The following is a 19,073-nucleotide window of genomic DNA, read 5'->3' as shown; positions in this document are numbered from 1 at the left end:
AGTGCCTCGCACCGGTGGCGGCGCGGCTGCGCCTACAGGGGATCCACGTCTACCCCTACCTGGACGACTGGCTTATCCGGGCAAGGACAAGGGAGCTCGCTGTGGAGCACACTGCGAAGACCGTCCAGCTGCTCACCGACCTGGGATTCTCCATCAACTTTCCAAAATCCCACCTGGTTCCGTTGCAAGTCGCCCTGTTTCTGGGAGCCAAGCTCGACACAGTGGCGCGGCTGGCCTCGCCATCGGAGGAAAGGACCAGGACCATTCTGGGCAAGGTGCAGCGTCTGCTGGCCACGGACATGGCCAGGGTAAGATCTATCAAATCCCTCCTCAGGATGATGTCCTCCTGCATTTATCTGGTGCGCCTTTGCAGGCTTCGGATGCGCCCCTTACAAGAGTTCCTCGACGTCCGCTGGGTCCAGTCGACGGGCAGCTTCGACGACAGGATCCCTCTCAACGAGACGTTCCGTCAGGCGATCCGGTGGTGGGGTACCCGCTCCCATCTGTCGGTGGGCACGGACTTTCAGACCCCAGCTCACCAGGTGACGGTGACGACGGACGGCTCCCTGGAAGGTTGGGGAGCGCACTCCGGAGATCTTCACGCGAGAGGCCTTTGGCTCCCTGAGGAGAAGTTTCTCCACATCAACATCTTGGAGCTCCGCGCAGTGTTCTGGGCCCTCGGGTCCTTTCTTCCGTCCCTCTAGGGCAAGGTGGTGAGGATCTTCACCGACAACACCACCACGATGTTCTACATCCGGAAGCAGGGCGGAACCAGGTCCACTGCCCTATCCAAGGAAGCCCAGGATCTGTGGCACTGGGCCGTCGCCCATAAGATGTTTCTGGTGCTTCTTCATCTGGCAGGAATAAAAAACACGATTGCCGACTCACTCAGCAGGGAGCTGTGCTCGTGCCACGAGTGGTAACTACGCGAGGATCAAGTGGATCGACTCTTCCGACGATGGGGCGAACCCCAAATCGATCTCTTCACGACGGCGACAAATTCCAAGTGCCGGAGGTTCGCCAGCAGGTTCCCCCAGCCGAGTAGTATGGGCGATGCTTTCTCATTCCCCTGGGATGGCCTATTTCTTTATGCGTTCCCTCCGCTGCCGTTGCTGCTCCGGCTCATCAACCAGCTCAAGAGGTCCCGGTGCAGGATGATCCTCGTCGCACCGGCGTGGCCGAGACAGATCTGGTTCCCCGACCTTCTGGACTTGTCAACGTCCCCACCAGTCAAGCTACCGACAGACGCAAACCACCTCTCCAGAGAAGGAGGCGCCATTCTTCACCACAACCCGGAGTCGCTGAACTTGCAGGCCTGGCTCCTGCAGCACTAGAGTTTGGAAGGCACGACATCCCGGCCGACTGCAGAGAGGTTCTTGCAAAGGCCAGGGCGTCCTCCACTCTAAAGTGCTAGGGACATAAATGGAAGAGGTTCTCTGTCTGGTGCCGTGCACAGAAGATTAACCCTCTGCGGATTACGGCCCCTCAAGTACTGCCGTACCTACTGTCGCTGGCCAAAGCTGGACTGGCTCACGCCTCCATCAAAATACATCTGGCTGCAATCTCCCGATATACCAGGACTACGGGACGGGCGTCCTTGTGGTCTCATCGCCTGGTGAAAGAATTCATGAAGGGACTATTCCGATCATTCCCGCCGGTGAAGGCCCCTGCCCCGGCGTGGGAGCTTAATGTGGTGCTGTCCAGGCTCATGGGGGCCCCATTCGAGCCTAAGCATTCAGCGCCTTTGAAGATCCTGTCATGGAAGACGGCTTTCCTCGTGGCCATCACCTCCATGACGGGTGGGAGAGATCCAGGCCCTATCTTGCAAGCCTCCATACTTGACTTTTCATGACATGAGGGTGGTGATGAGGACACACCCCTCCTTTATGCCCGAGGTACCGTCTGACTTCCACCTCAACGAGCCCTTGGTGTTGCCAGTTTTCTTCCCGTCGCCTTTGTCGCCGGCCGAGAGGACTTTGCACTCGCTGGATGTAGCTAGAGCGCTGAAGTTCTACGTGGACCGCACGAAGAGTTTTCGGAAGACGTCACAGCTGTTTGTGAACTTTGGGACTGTGAATCAAGGGAAGGCTCTCTCGAAGACTTCCATTTCCAGATGGCTCTCCGGCTGCATCATGCACTGTCACCGGTTGGCAAACCGACCGCTGCCCAGCCGTCCGAGAGCCCATTCGACCAGAGCGAACGCTGCTACCACGGCGTTCCTGTCTGGTGTGCCCCTGCTGGACATCTGCAGGGCTGCGACGTACGTGGAGGTCGATGCACACCTTCACAAGGTTCTACTGCGTCGATCGGGAGTCCAGGGAGGAGTCCAGGGTCAGCCAAGCAGTGCTGCGCAACCTGTTCTACTAAGGTGAACCTGGTGAGGAGGTAAGAGTTGCTTAATGTTGAGTTGTTGTATTGCTTAATGTTGAGCCTGTTGCCACCTCCCGTGGTTGTGTGTACTGCTATGTATTCTCTTATTCATGAGCATGTGAATCCATGCCAGACCCCATGCTGGAGAAGGAACAAGTTACTTACCTGTAACTGTTGTTCTCCAGCATGGGTCGGGCATGGATTCACATGCGAACCCTCCGGCCTACCCCTCTGCGGCTCTTCACTTGGTCATACTGCCACTTTACGTGCTACCAAATCTGAGGATGGCTGCCAGAGGCGGGGCTTAGGGAGAGGGCAGTATGACCCAGAGACCAGTGATTGGTTACTACTAAGAAAGACAGATCAGAAACGAAACTGATACTGATTTTTTTCTATACCGAGGATTCCCGGTCTGATGACGGGGAATATTCATGAGCATGTGAATCCATGCCAGACCCATGCTGGTGAACAACAGTTACAGGTAAGTAACTTGTTCCTTATTTTTCTCTATTTGCAGTGCCTCCCTCTATGCATTCCGTATGTCAGAGGCTTCAAGCAGTGCATCCGTTGCCGGAGGCATTTTTCAGCGGCCGATCCCCACCATGCCTGCATCCGCTGTCTGGGTATACATCACCCTACCTGCATATTTTGCTGTGGAATTCACCCGAGGTCTCTGCGGACTCGCCTTCTCTCCGTGTCCGAGTTGGGACTGGTACCGAAGGTGACCAAGGACTTTGTTTGGAACAGGAGGGAGGGCGATATCGGTAAGAGGGGGACTATACCTTCAGGTGAGGTACTAGTTTTGGCACCAGCTGTCAGAAGCCAATGGGAGACTGCCTCCTCAGTTCTGGAGTCTTCACGGGACCGTTCGGGGGGAAACCCCCAGCCCATTCACCTGAAAGTACCTCTTCGTGGGAAAGCACTAGTATTTTCAGGTGTGAAAGGGTCACAGAAGACTCACCCGGTACCGGAAGAGTTATTTACTCTGGATAAAATAACAACGGTACTGGCAAAACCCTCTATTGCCTCGGTAGACCGAACAAACAAGGGTACGTGCAAAGAGGCTTGATTTGGTCCATTCCGATTCCCCTGTGACCAACAAAGCCAAGTCGGCTTCTGCACATAATACTTCTAGTACTTCAGTACCAAAAGAAAAGGTTTTACCCTCAACCACCGCAATTGAGCTTGCAAGCTCCGCGGTACCGAGGAAATCTCATAAGTCCTTTCATAAGAGGCATAAGCACTTCTCATTCAAGAGCTAGTCCGGTACCGAATTATCCACGAAAACACAAACTGAAGAATTCTCTGTGGCTTCTGTCTCGGGCTCGGTACTGGAGAACTAAAAATAAAATTACACTTTCTGACTCTGAAGATTTTGACGCTTCAAAATGTTTTTCTGTTCCACCAGAACAATTGTTCAGCACTCCTGTGAGAGCTCCGACTCCTCACATTTTGCCTCAATGTACTCCTCAGTCTGAGGACAATTTGGGCCAACCTGCACTGGGGCCATGACAGCTTGCACCCTAACTGGTTCTAACCAACATTCAGGTGCCTAGACTGGTGGTGGTGTTCAATCTTAGCCAACCGCTTTATAGGGTCGATTCATCTACTTATCCTATTACATTGGAGGATCCTTTACCTAGCCCTTTCCAAATGGCAAACCCCACCACTAACACTGTGCTTTGAACTATGCTTTCGATGGGATGTTCCTCCGACGTATTCCTTATCTTAGATAGATAGAAATCCTTCAGCTTTGCTGGCCTCGGAAAATTTTTTCGCCAGAGGGCGCTGCGCGTCGATGATCGCCGAGTCGATGACCCTCGACGGCCTCCGTGCCGACGTCGACGTCATCCTGCCTATAAAGGCCGCGCGCAGCGTCCGTTGCTCAGTTCCGTTTTTCCGCGCTTCGTTGTGCCTCGGAACACCGTTGCTCAGTTCTCGTCAAGATAACGTATATAATATTTAACCTCGATATCGATGGCATCCTCCTCCGACCCGACGACCCCTCGGTCCGGTTTCAAAAAGTGCCGAGACTGCGGGAAGAAAATGTCGTTGACGGACCCTCACAGGGTCTGTTTGTGGTGTCTGGGAATCACGCACCAGAGTTCGGAGTGTGAGGAATGCCTTTCCATGACGGCGAAAGCCTTGAAGGAGCGTAGGGGGAAGCTCGAGAGAGGTAGGTCAACTTTAACTTCCTCGAAAGCTTCTTCGGTAGAGTCGAGACGTTCGTCTCCTCACCATAAAAAACACTCTCGATCTAGATCACGAAGTGGCTCCCACCACTCGTCGACATCGAGACACTCGAAGAAGAGACGTAGGAGATCCCCTTCGTCATCTTCGTCGAGTTCTCCTGAGAGAGTTCATTGCCCCACAAAACGCAGCTCGCAAGCTGAGTGGGAGGAATTCAGGAAAAAGATGCTAAGCGTCTTCGAGAAAGCGGCCTCGTCCCCCTCGAAGACAGCTGAGGGTGATACCCCGGGTAAAAAACCCAAAAAATCTAAACGCCGCGAGTCGCAGTACCCGGCGGAAAAGTCAACCCGAAAGCGCCTCGAGCCATCGGGAGATAAAGCATCATCGACGCCATCGTCGAAAACTCCTTCGAAACAGAGGTCGGCGCCATCGACGCCGTTGTCGAAGGATTCATCGGCGCATCAGTCGATCGAGTCGACGCCGACGTCGACGCCGATATCGACGCCGGTGAAGGAAAGAACCACGGCTACTCCACAGCCAACGGTTAGACAAAAGACCTCCGACTCGACGCCGAGAACGTCGACGTCGTTCTCGAGCAGGACTCCGATCCTTTCGAGTTCCTCGAGGCCTAGTACACATTTCTCGACGCTTTTCACGGCGCCTTCGAGTACTTTCACGTCGGTGTCGACGACATCGACGTTTTCAAGGCCTGTGATGATGGCTCCTTCTGCATTGGAAATGGGGTTTATACCATTCCAAAAACCAAAGTATCCCCCTTTAACCTCGATTTTTGAGGAAAGGGAGGATTCAGACCAAGATATTGATTTACAGAGGACCACATCACCAGAGCCAGAGACTTTCGCCTCTGAGGATAGAAGATTAAAAAATCTTCAGGATGCACTTCAGGAAGCTAGTGGCTTGGACACTTCTCCTGAAGCAGAATTTATCAAACCAGACCCAGGAGAACATGCGGAGACTCCATATAGAGCTCTGATGTCTAGAATCATAGAATTTATGGGTTGGTCTGCACCTTCTCCTGCCTTTCAGCAGGATGACCTCACTGACATACTGGACAAGGGCCCACAGGAGGATCCTGTGGTTCCATTTCACTCTGCTCTACAGAGAAGGATTTTGACAAACTGGGAAACGCCGGAAATTATCCCGGCAGTAAATAAAAAACTGTCAACAAAATACAGGGTGGCTAGTTCTGACCCTGAATATTTGTCAAAACACCCTACTCCTGAGAGCTTAGTTGTACAGGCTGCAACCTCATCAGGCAGCACATCTGCATACCCCACTGCTCCGCAGGATAGGGATGACAAAAAGTATGATGCCATGGCTAAGAAGGTTTTTTCTGCCTGTAGCATGGCGTTAAAGTCTATTAACGCGACCTGTACGCTCGCTAGGTTCAGCCACACCCTTTGGGAGTGCGCTTCATCAGCGGCTGACTGCCTCCAAGAAGGAGAGGAAAGGGACGCATTTTTAAACATCATCAGGGATGGTAAAGATGCGATGTGCGAGACCCTACAAACTGGCCTAGATTCTGCTGACAGTATCAGCAGGGCCATGGCGGCAAGTACCACAATCCGCAGGCATGCGTGGTTGAGGAAGTCTGGTTTTGCCTCTGACGTGCAAACCAGGCTTTTGAATATGCCCTTTGACGGTTCTACCCTCTTTGGAAAGAAGGCGGATGACAGTTTGGAGAAACTGCAAACGTCCAAGGCAGCAGCCAAGTCATTGGGAGCTGCTATCCGTCAGAATACCTTTCGTCCTTCGGGATCATCGTGGAGAGGACGGTCCTTTCGTTACTATTCCTCATATGGAAAGGGCAGAGGACGACCGGCTCAAAGAGGCCAAGGAAGATTTACCCGTGGTGGACGGGGTAGGGGAAAGAAAGCCGCACCCGCAGGAGCAGGAGCCACTTTACCTTCGGCAACTGCATCAGCCGCTTCAAAACCACTCTGAGGTCTCCCCTCACAGAACACCAGTAGGGGGCAGGTTAACTCACCATCTGACGGAATGGCAGGCTATTACGTCAGATGCTTGGGCTCTGGAGACAGTGGCCCAAGGTTACTGCCTGCCCTTCCTACATATCCCTCAGAGTCATCCACCGGGGAACAACCCTTTGAAGCTTCCAGATCCGCTCCTCTTGCAGGAGGTTTTAGACCTGCTAGAGAAAGGTGCCATAGAACTGGTACCTGTAGCGGAAAGGAACAAGGGTTGGTACTCCCCCTACTTCATAATACCGAAGAAGGACGGAGGACTGAGACCCATCTTAGACTTACGGGAATTGAACAAATTCCTCCGAAAGGACAAGTTCAAGATGGTGACTCTCTCTCAGATCCTTCAGGCCCTCCAGCTTCAGGACTGGTTGGTATCTCTAGACCTCCAGGACGCTTATTTCCATGTGCCGATCCATCCCAGGCACAGGAGATACCTGAGGTTCGCAATTGGCAGCTCTCATTATCAATTTCGAGTTCTGCCATTTGGGCTAACCTCCGCCCCGAGGGTCTTTACCAAGCTAATGTCGGTTGTGGCTGCAAGTCTAAGGAGGGAAGGGATTCATGTCTACCCTTACCTAGACGATTGGTTGATCAGAGCTGTATCTTCGGAACAGGCTCAGAGACAACTAGATTATGTTTGCCACTTCCTTCACAAGCTGGGCTTCTCCCTCAATTTAAAGAAGTCACAGATGATACCATCACAGAGACTCCAATTCATTGGAGCAGTCCTGGACACTTCCCTGGGAAGAGCCTTGCCACCAGAGGTGAGGGCTCGAGATATTCTGCAGATGGTCATCAGATTTCAGAATGCCCAATATCTCCCAGCCTACGACTTTCTGAGGTTGCTAGGCCTCATGGCATCCTGCATATTTCTCGTGCCGGAGGCTCGCCTGAGAATGAGATCCCTCCAGTGGGCACTGAGAACTCAGTGGTCACAGTTCTCAGGAAGGATGACAGATCTCCTTCGGATCCCGGTCAAAGTAGCCCGAGACCTTCAGTGGTGGGCCTGTCGGGAGAACATCCTGAAAGGAGAAATGTTTTGGCAACCATGGCCGGAGATAACAGTAGTCACGGATGCCTCACTCACGGGGTGGGGAGCTCACGCCAACGACTTGACCATCAGCGGTCGTTGGTCTCCATCGGAGTCCAGACTACATATCAACCTGTTGGAGCTGAGAGCCATCAGACTAGCGCTGAAGGCTTTTCTGCCGTCTGTACGGGGAAGAAACGTCCTAATAATGACGGACAATACAGTGGCCATGCACTACCTCAACAAAAGAGGAGGCGTAGGCTCACTACCACTGTGCAGAGAGGCGATGCAGCTCTGGTTTTGGGCAATTCAGGAAGGAATCTCTCTATCGGCAATTCACCTAGCCGGAGAGAAGAACTTGACAGCGGACGCTCTGAGCAGGCAGAGCACAGTCTCTCACGAGTGGGAGATAGCTCAGGAAGTCCTTCAAGAGATCTTCGCCCTTTGGGGAACCCCTCAAGTGGATCTGTTCGCCACCAGTATCAACAGGAAGTGCGACAGATTTTGCTCAAGGGAATTTCCCCCGAGAGGAGCTCTAGGAGATGCGTTCGTAGTGGACTGGGAGTTCCCACTTCTGTACGCGTTCCCTCCGGTCCCTGTCATTCCTCAAATGATCAGGAGGTTGAGAAGGTTTCGGAAGACCATGATCCTAATTGCCCCGGATTGGGCCAGGAGAACGTGGTACCCGGACCTTCTAGACATGTCCATCTGCCCTCCAATTCGACTGCCATACAGAGAGGATCTTCTCTCGCAGAAGGAAGGTCAGGTTCTCCATCCAGCCATCAAGACCCTCAACCTTCACGCTTGGTGTCTGAAAGGTTGAGGTACAAGGATTGGGACCTTCCGGATGATGTTATGGAGGTGTTGCTTTCGGCCAGAAGGCCGGCAACTAAAACTCTATACCGCTGCCGTTGGAACAAATTTTGCAGCTGGTGCAGAGAAAAGAATATTGAACCCTTTTCTTGTGGTACACCTATGGTGTTGTCATTCTTACTTTACCTGGCTAATTCAGGCCTACAGGTTGGCACAATTAAGGGCTATCTCGCAGCGCTATCAATCTTTAAGCGCACTGCAGAGGAGCCTTCATACTTCAAAATTCCATTGGTAATACAATACCTAAAAGGATTAACTAATGTTTATCCCCCGAAACCTTTTCAAGTTCCCTTATGGGATTTAAACCTAATTTTAAACTTCCTAAAGGGTGCCCCTTTTGAACCACTACACTCTTGTTCATTGAAGCTTCTCACCCTCAAAACTGTTTTGCTAATAGCATTGACATCTGCTAGAAGGGTTAGCGAGTTGCAAGCCTTATCGTGTAAACCTCCACATACAATCTTTTACAAGGACAAAGTTGTTCTTCAGGTGAAGCCTAACTTCCTCCCGAAGGTAGTCTCGGAGTTTCACATCACTCAGAAGATTATATTACCTTCTTTCTACCCTCCTCCTCATCCGGGGAAGGAGGAAGAGAGACTGCACAGGCTGGACCCTAAGCGAGCCTTGAGCTTTTATATCAGCAGATTGGCTAAGATCAGACAAGCAGACCAACTCTTTGTAGGTTATGCAGGACATAAGTTGGGCCTTCCAATAACAAAACAAACCATCTCCAGATGGATTATTTTAGCCATTCTGGAGTGCTACAAATTGGCAGGAAAGGAGCCTCCTCAAAATCTAAGGGCTCATTCTACCAGGGGTATCGCAACATCCTCAGCCCTTCAAAGAGGGGTGCCAATTCGAGATATATGTGCGGCTGCCACATGGTCGTCCGCACATACATTTACCAAATTCTATAGCCTGGATTCCTCCTCTAGTCAAGAAACTAGATTCGGCAAGGCTGTGTTACACTCTGTCCATTCTGGAAGGGTAACATAACTTTTATTACTCCCGCCTCCAGTCACAATACCACTGCTATGGGAGTCTATCTAAGATAAGGAATACGTCGGAGGACACAATCCCTTCGAAGAACTAGTTACTCTTACCTTGTAACGTTCTTTCGATGGGATGTTCCTCCGACGTATTCCTTATCGACCCTCCCATCCATCCCCGCAGTATGACTTCCTGTGGGTTTGCAGCCTATGCTCCTTCAAGGTGATTAGTCTAATCCAAAAAACATTACTGGGGACTACAAAACGGAACTGAGCAACGGACGCTGCGCGCGGCCTTTATAGGCAGGATGACGTCGACGTCGGCACGGAGGCCGTCGAGGGTCATCGACTCGGCGATCATCGACGCGCAGCGCCCTCTGGCGAAAAAATTTTCCGAGGCCAGCAAAGCTGAAGGATTTCTATCTATCTAAGATAAGGAATACGTCGGAGGAACATCCCATCGAAAGAACGTTACAAGGTAAGAGTAACTAGTTCTTCTGAGCCATTCCTCGAAGTTTTGGCTCAACGCATAAAGGACAAAATGTAACCATAACTACCGCAGGGATTGGTTCCATTTTACCCTCCTCAGGGGACAATGCGGACCCAGCTGCTCCACCCAAAAAGCAGAAAATGTCAAAGGACACAGACTCAGATTCAGAGGAGGACACCACTTATTCACCCTCTAAAGTGTTTCATGACATTGTCACTAAAGCCATGCAGGCTCTTGAAATCCTGCCAAAGGATAAGCCTGAAACGGCTGCTGTTTTTGGGAAACTGCCATCACAGCTGTCTAAGGTTCCTCTGCCCATGGAACTGTCCGTCATGGAGCAAGCTCTAGCTTGTTGGGGAAAACCTCATTCTGATCACCACATCCCCAAGTCCATAGATAATAAATACAAGGTGCTCAAGGACGAAACCTTCATTCTCATGGGAAATCTTCCAGCTCAATCAGCAGTAGTCTCTGCTATCCTGGGCAAAAAGGGTAAAGCCCTTCTCCTTCTCGAGCTTCAGTACTGGACAAAAATGCAAAAGCATGGGAGACCCAAGGTAAGAAGTGTTAAACCACCTCTACCTTACAACGTAGGCAGAGTAACACTGTTACAGTTCTGGCACGATTTCATATCCTTAACTGGGAGAATCTAGAGTGCTTCACTGACATGCTACATCAGGAAGCCGCAGACGTGTTTTCTTTCTGGATCTCTGAAGGCAGAGAAGCTGCTATGCAACAACTTAAAGGGGTTAAAGATCTAACTGACACAACTGCTATGGCAGTTACTAACACAGTCTGCGTGCGGAGACGCACATATCTTTCTGCCTCTTCCCTTCACCAGGATATCCAGGAGAAGGTGCTTGACCTTCCATTCAATGGCAAAACATTGTTTGACCCATCTACAGATGAGGTCCTACAGAAACGCAAGGCCAGTGTCACAGCTCTGAGCTCCATCTCGGTGAAACCACCATATCACCAAACCTTCAAGGCATTTAAACCATGTACACAAGGTAAAAGTGGTTTCTCCACTTCTGCTAAATTGTTCTACACTTTCTAAAAAAGAAGGTATAGACCCAATAATAAATCAGCCCCCCCAAACCCCTTTCCCTCTGCTTCTAATTCTGTTCCCGAGCAGAAGTTATCTATTTGACTTCCCCCGGGCATGTACTTAACTTCCTCTTCGACCATCACTCAAGAGCATACATCCCCGATAGGTAGCAGGAAGGCTTTCCAACTTCCTTCCTTTTTGGAAAACAGTTACTCAAGAGGAGTGGGTTTGAAATATTATTCAACATGGGTACTGCCTTGCCCTTCCGGCTGCTCCACCTTCCTCTCCTCCAAAGCTCCAAATATCGTCCCCGGAGCTCTTGGAAGAGATTCAAAAACTCCTTCTAGGAGCGATAGAATTGGTTCCCCAATAGGAAATAGGTCAGGGATTTTACTTGCGTTACTTCCTGATCCCAAAAAAATCGGGCGGGATCCGTCCAATTCTGCACCTTTCAGACCTCAACCAATTTCTGTCTCTGGATACTCTCCATTTCATAACCATCCCTCAGATTCGGGCTTCCCTACATCCAAACGATTGGATGGCATTGGTAGACTTACAGGATGCATATTTTCACATCCCCATCTACAAACTCCGTCAGTTTCTGAGATTCACAATGGGAAAGTCTCATTATCAGTTCACATGTCTACCCTTCGGGCTAAATTCTGCAAAGGTTCTGGGATCAGTGGGAGCCTTTCTTCAGTTGCAGACAGTGCATCTATATCCCTACCTAGACGACTGGCTTCTCAAAGCCCAGTCTCCAGAAGTATTGCTTCAGAAGTTGCAAATACTCCTACGTCCCGTCCTCTTTCCTCCATACTTGTGGGACATTCCGTCCTTCAGGACAGGACCGAAGCACTTTTGATAAAAAGCATCAAAATTGAAATTTTAGGCATAACCCTGCCCTAATGAGCTCAGCCCTGCGCCTCGCCCTTCAGTCTTTTTCTCAGCACGGTTGGGACTGGACGCACTTGCATCTTTGGGAGTTTTTTGTTCCCGTTGTCCTTCTCTCCTGCTCCGGTTCTGCGGTCGCGTAGTCCAACGTCTATGCCAGAGCGTCTGGGATTTGTGTCCTGTTTTTCATGCAAACGTTGCTTCACTAGGGCGGATCCCCATTCTCTCTGCTTGGAGTGTCTCGGGCCGGACCACCGCTGGGATTCGTGCTCCTACTGCGTATCCCTCTCCGTCCGGGCACTCCAGCGCCGTCTTCTTCGGTGGGAGGACGTTTTTCAGCGTGTTCCTCATCTTCAGCTTTTCATCGCAGAAAAGAAAAGTCATCTGGTAAGTTCCTTACTTTTTAGGGCGCCCCAGCCAGGGGACTCCTTTCCGGGTCTTCTTGGTCTGGGAGGGGCTCCAGTAGCTCTTCCACCAGGATTTCTCCTGAGGTGCCTTGCAAGCCTAATAAGCCTACCAGAGTTTTCTCCGAGGGTTCCCACGACAGAACTGCCAAGACCGGAATATGTTCCAAGGTTCACCTGTCGGGTGCTAAACGTTGGGCCAGTTCGTCTGAGGCTTTGGACACCGGGATTCGCTCCGAGGTCTCAGTTTCTGGAGCTTTCCACACAGACACCGGGAAAGTATGCGCTGAGGCCTGCCTTTCTGGAGCTTTCTGTACCAAGCAATGGCTTGAGGCACCTCACAAGGGAGCTACACATACTGGGACGAAACTAGAGGCTCCTCTTCTTGTGGCTAAGGTCTCTACCGACAAAACCGAGAGACCTGTTCCTAGGGTCTTGTCTGTAAGGGTGATTCCTCAATTTTCCTGCGTTTATCGAAGTGATACCAGTTCTGTCGAGGGGGCAAAGAGGGCGGTCATTCACCAGAACTCCTCTGTTACCGGCTCTGCCGAGGTTCCTACCTTGGAGGCTAATGTTGGGACCTCTTCCAAGATGTCAAGCAAATATCCGAGACCCCCCAGTTCTGGCTCGGCCAAGTATCCTTTTATCAAGGCTAAAATGTTACTTAAGTCCCCTGACCAGCCTGAGGAGACGATTGCCTCAGCTGTACATGTGATCCAGTTCTCTTCAGACATCGACAAAATGGCGGCTCACCCCTCATGGTCCACAGCAGCCATTTTGGATTCTACGGTCTCGACGGCAGGTGCTGGGAATCTTAATTTTGGGGCTGAGCAGCCTTTTTCACCTCGGGTGGAACGTGAAAATCTGTTCCGCCCTTCTTATGACTGGCGTGCTCGGTTGCTGCTGCCACATACTGTCTCGCTTCCTCCTACTTCTGCTCTGCTGGTCTATGCATATCCGATTGGTGGAGGGGCTTCCTGGCAACCATCCTCAATTTGTTTGTGGAGATATGTCCCATATGAGATGCCTCTGCCTAACCCAGCGCCTAAACCTTCATCAGAGGATGTATTTTTTAGGAAATTTCAGAGGCTCATGCATTCTGACCCTATGAAACCGTACTTCAAGGGTCTTTTCAAAGAAATCTACTCTGAACCGGTGGCTCCACCTTTCACCCCGGCAGCGCCTGTGGTGGTACCACCGCTTCCTACCAGTCTGCCTCCAGAGCTTCCTACCCTACCCCCGCTGTCTCCTGTAGAGATGACACCGGTAGAACGGGATAGCACTTTGAAACCTGTGGCGGCCCAGCTGTCTGTTCCCAATTCGCTGGATGACCCTCAAGCAGATCAGGATAGTGATGAGTAGCCTCGCTCTCTCAGAGCATTCCATGACGGGTTCTGGATATGATGGCCCTCCTTGACATTCCAGTACCTGAGGACCCCGTTCCGCAGAAAGGGGTGCTTTCGGGAGCGTTCACCTTGTCACCACAAGAGCGTACCTGCCTGTTCCTCCAGAAGGATGTTTTGGCTGAGGCCCGTAAAGTTTGGGATAAGCCCCACACTGGGCTGCATATCAATAAAAGAATTGACGCCCGATACAGGCTTCACGCCTCCGAGGAGATAGCCTTGGCATCTTGTCCGCTTCCTTACTCGACGGTGGTAGCTGCGGCCACGCCTCAATCCAAGCCAGTCTCTGCGACCTCTACTGCTGCGGCTCAGATTCTCTCCAAGGAAGACAAAATTCGGGACTCCTTGGGCAAAAAAGTATTTGCCAACTCAGCACTGCAACTTCGGCAAGCAAATACCGTGCTGATCCTGGCGGCAGCTACTATGAAGCTGTGGAAGGAGTTGGCTGATTTACAGGAGTGCATTCCTACGAATAGGCTAGACGACTTCAAGGCCGGTTTGTCGGACACTAGGGTGTTGGCACAGGATATCCTGGAGGCTGCGGCACACCATGTAGATACTTCAGCTCGAGGCCTGATGGTGGGTATTGACACCTCCTGCCAGGCGTGGCTCCATGCGACAAAGTTTTCGAAGGATGTGCAAGATAAAGTTCTGGACCTTCCCTTTGACAGAAAGGAGTTGTTTCATTCTTCTACGGATGACAAACTCACAAAGACCAGGGCGAGTACCCAAACTGCCAAATCCTTGTCGGTCCTGGCAAAGGTCCCAGCTAAGGCCCCTTATACTCGGAGGTCGGGAGCTCAGTCTCGATCCTTCTCTAACTTCAGATGGTTTCAGGACCGCCGGGCATGCAGAACTGACCCTCTGTTGGTAGCATCCGTCAAACAATGTGGTCGGTTTTTCTCTCGGCCTTCAGTCTCCTCTCAAGGAGCAGGTAGTCACCCTGCCGACAAATCTGCAAAATTATATTTTTTGTCAGTCGCACGAGACTCCGGTGGGAGGACGATTCTCGTCTCATCTGGAGGCGTTTCAGACCATCACCGAAGATCGGTAGGTTTTGTCCATCGCTCGGGCGGTCTTTCGCTTGACCCTTCCCCCTACCCCACCCTTCAATCCTCCCTTCCAACAGATCGGGACACTCTCCCTCAGAACCGAGGTTCTGCAGCTTCTGGACCTCAGGGCGGTGGAACCTGTTCCCCTCAGGGAGCAAGGGGAGGGCATCTACTCTTGACTGTTCACAGTGCCCAAACCCAACCAGGCTGGCCTGCGCACCATCCTCGACCTTTCCAAGTTCAACCTTTCTCTTCCCCACGAGAAATTCAAGCTGATCACACCCTGCCAAATAAAGTCCCCTCTTCGGAAGGGCGACTGGCTCTGTGTAGTGGACCTTCAGGACGCGTATTTGCACATCCCGATATGGAAGCCACATCGAAAGTATGTGTTTCTCCCTGGGAGGGGAGCATTTCCAGTTCCGTGTGGTCTCAGCTCGGCGCTGCACGTCTTTACAAAGATGTCGTCGGTCATCGCAGCTTTCCTTCAGCTACAGGGCGTTCATGTATATCCGTATTTGGACGATGGGCTGCATAGGAGTCAATCTCCAGTCTCTCCTTCAGCTCCTGTTCCACCTTAGCCTTTCGGTGAACTGGTGGAAATCTTCCATGATGGTCTCCCAAGACCAGACCTTCCTGGGTTTTAATTGGAACACGATCGACTCCAGGGTGTATTTGACGGCGGACAGGATTGCGGATCTATTCACCTCCTTTCATCTATTCATACAGTCAGAGCACATGACGGCTTGGTAGTTCCAGAGGCTTCTCGGCCTCGTGCGTCCTTACACTTCCTCTTGCGCGCCTCAAAATGAGGCGTACGCAGCTAGTTCGTCAGAATTCTTGGTGTCAGGCTTCGGAATCTGATTCCAAGATGATACCAGTTCCTTCTTGCATGATGGCAGACCTTCTATGGCGGTCCTGGACCAGCAATCTTATGGTGGGGGCCTCCTTTAAGGAGCCTTGCCCACAAGTGATGATTACCATGGACTCCTCCCTCCTAGGGTGGGGAGCAACTCTGGATCATCTCCAGGTTTTCGATCTATGGACACCGCAGGACAGGCAGTTTCATATACATTATTTGGAGCTCCTGGCTGTTTTTCTGGCGCTGAAAGCATTCCAACCAATCATCACGAACCAGGTGGTCATCGTCCGCACGGACAACTCGGTATCCATGCTTTACATCAAGTCACCACCTCTTTTGGACCTTGCCATTCAGATGTGGGACCGGGCCATCCAGCACAGCATCTGCAGACAGCAGCCAGCTGCGAGTGGGAACTGAACATGGAAGTCCTCTCCAACATCTTTTGCCAATGGGGCACTACAGAAGTGGACCTTTTTGCGACTGCCACAAACAGGAAACTTCCTATTTATGCATCCAGGAACGGTCTCGGGCCGCTTCTCTAGGGGATGCTTTAGAGACCCTGTGGCACAACATGAAGGCATATGCCTTCCTGCCTCTTCCTCTGATTCATCGGTCACTCTGCAAGCTCAAGAATGCATCGAATTGCACTCTCCTGTTCATAGCTCCTTGGTGGCCAGCCAGATTCTGGTTTTCAGAACTTCAGCATCTGTCGATGTGTCCTCCCATCAGACTGCCGTTGATTTCCAACCTGCTTCACCAGTGTGATCAGCAGATGTGGAACACTTCCCCGCAATCTTTCAGCTTGGTGGCCTGGTGCCTGAATTCAAATGCCTAGTGCAGTTGAACTTGTCTGAAGACAATATGCGCATTATCCAAGCGGCCAGGAAGCCTTCTACGAGGTATCAGTATAGGAGCAAGTGGCTAGGTTTTGTCACTGCTGTTTAGCTGAGCAATTAGACCCCAGACATGCTATGATTGACACTGTTGTTTGGTTCATTTCTCATCTTGCTGCTTAGGGCATTCATGTCATATCCTGTAGGACTTATTTGTTGGCTATTGCCGCCTACCTGTCCACTGACATGTGTTCCTTTTCTTTGACGAACCCAGTCATTAAAAGGCATTTTGCAGGTTTGTTACATCTTTTTCCACCTGTATGCAATCGTCACCCAACGTGGGATTTAAATGTGTTTTTGACTGCTTTATGCCATAAGCCATTTGAGCCTATTACTACGACGGATCTGAAGTACCTGTCTTGGAAGGTTGCCTTTTTGATTGCAGTGACTTCGGCAAGGCGTGTAAGCGAGCTTCAAGCTTTGTCCATGGAACACCTGTTCCTTACCTTCATAAGGATAAGGTTGTGCTCCGCACTCATCCTTCTTTCCTTCCTACAGTAGTGACAGATTTTAACTTGAATCAATCTATATCATTACCGGTCTTTTTTCTGAACCCGGCCTCAGATGCCGAGAGGCTATTACACAATTTAGATGTCAGACGAGCTCTGATCTGGACAGAAAACTGAACTCGGGGGCTCCTCCCAACTCTGTTATGTTCGGAGACCTGAAAGGGAAACCCGCTTCAAAAGCTAGTATCTCCCGATGGATTGCCTCCTGTATCTCAGAGGCCTATACCATTCAGGGCTTTCAACCTCCGAAGGGCATTCATGCTCATCTTGTACGTGGCAAAGCGGCTGCTGTTGCCTTCCAAAAATATGTTCCCTGGGAGACCATTGCCAAGGCGGCTACGTGGGCCTCCCCATCAGCTTTTTGTAAGCATTACTGCTTGGACCTGAGCCCCAGGGCCGATGCTCAATTCGGTCCGGCTGTTCTTAAACACCTCTGTCAGTAATGATTTTCCATCCACCCGTATTACCTGTGCGGAGTGCTTTGGAATCTCCCACAAGTATGGAGGAAAGGGGACGGGACGTAGGAGTATAACAAAGTTACTCACCATAGTGACTACAAAGCTCCTAGTCCATAGTCCCCTTTCCTCCATACGCCCGCCTGCCATCCCCTCTAATAAGTATCCTCTATTATTGCTTAAATGATCACAGACCTGGCGATAGAAAAGGACTGAAGGGTGGGGCGGAGCTCAGGAGGGTGGGGTTACGGGCGCATGTGATACCCCGCGTAAAAAGAGAAGGACAAACAAAATTCAATTTTGATGCTTTTTATCAAAAGCGCTCTGGTCCCGTCCCGAAGGACAGAATGTCCCACAATTATGGCGGAAAAGGGACTATGGACTAGAAGTAAGGCAGTCACTAGGGTGAGTAACTTTATTACTTGCCATAATCTGTTCAACCTGGGGTTGTCCATAAATGTGACAAAATCCCAACTCGGCCCCTCGCAAAGGATCCAATTCTTAGGAGCAGTTATAGCCACTACTCTGCACAAAGTCTTGCCACCCTTGGAAAGAGTGGAAGCCATTCAACAAACCATTGCTCGGTTCTCCACTCACCAGTCACTAACAGCTTGGTGGTTTCAAAGGCTCTTGGGCCTCATGGCCTCTTGCATGAACCTAGTTCCCTTTGCAAGGCTCCATATGAGAACGACCCAGTGGCATCTTGCTCTCAACTGGAATCAGCGCTCGGATCCCCAGGAAACAAAGATACAAATTGCAGGCCAATTCCATGTCTCTCTGCGATGGTGGAATTCCCCCAGAGAACCTGCTAACGGGATCTCCCTTTCAACCTCCCCCTCACCAAATAGTCCTAACAGACTCTTCAGAGGACAGTTGGGGAGGCCATTGTCAAAGCTTAGGAGCTCAGTCTTTGGTCCTCTCAGGAAAGGAAGGACCGCATGAATGTATTGGAACTAAGAGCTGTATTTTTCGCTCTTATAATCTTTTCTTCCCTCACTTCAAGGAAAGGTGGTGAAAATTCATTCGGATAACACCACTGCAATGTTATATATCAACAAACAGGGAGGACTCGCTCCCCCACCCCCTGTGTCTCCCAGCAGAACAAATTTGGTATTGGGCCATTCAAAATCACATTTTCTTGTTGCCGTCCCATCTCAAGGGCAAGAAGAATGTCCTGGTGGACAAACTAAGCAGGTTACAGTCTGCTCCGCACGAATGGGAGCTGAAACCATCAGTAGCACACATGATATTTCAAAAGTGGGGCCATCCATCAGTAGACCTCTTTGCCAATCAACGCAACACACTTTGTCCGCAATTTGCGTCAAGGCAAGGTCAGGGCCCTCGGTCCCTAGGAGATGCTCTACATCTGGATTGGTCAAATCTAGCACTTTATGCCTTCCCACCTCTTGCATTGATTCACACAATTTTTCTGAAATTCAAAATGTCACACAACCTGACAATGATTCTATTAGCCCTGTTCTGGCCTCGCCAGATTTGGTTTCCCGATCTTCTTGAGTTAGCGGGGTATCCCCCCCCTTAATTCTTCCACTTTCTAGAGATCTTTTGACTCAACAGAAGGGCAGGTTCTTCACCCCGCCCCTCAATTACTCAACT

General features: G+C 50.8%; 1 protein-coding gene across 6 annotated transcripts in view; it reads left to right on the top strand.

Moving 5' to 3' along the window:
• TDRKH (tudor and KH domain containing) overlaps positions 1-19,073 on the top strand; it is a 2,163,439-nt gene that overhangs the window by 1,945,736 nt on the left and 198,630 nt on the right. The window lies entirely within an intron of this gene.

Source organism: Ambystoma mexicanum, chromosome 1p (assembly GCF_040938575.1).
Source record: "Ambystoma mexicanum isolate Mex_15411 chromosome 1p, UKY_AmexF1_1, whole genome shotgun sequence".
In the NCBI taxonomy this organism is placed as follows: domain Eukaryota; kingdom Metazoa; phylum Chordata; class Amphibia; order Caudata; family Ambystomatidae; genus Ambystoma; species Ambystoma mexicanum.
Note: the sequence above shows the minus strand (reverse complement) of the source record. Positions and strands in the feature narration are given on the sequence as shown.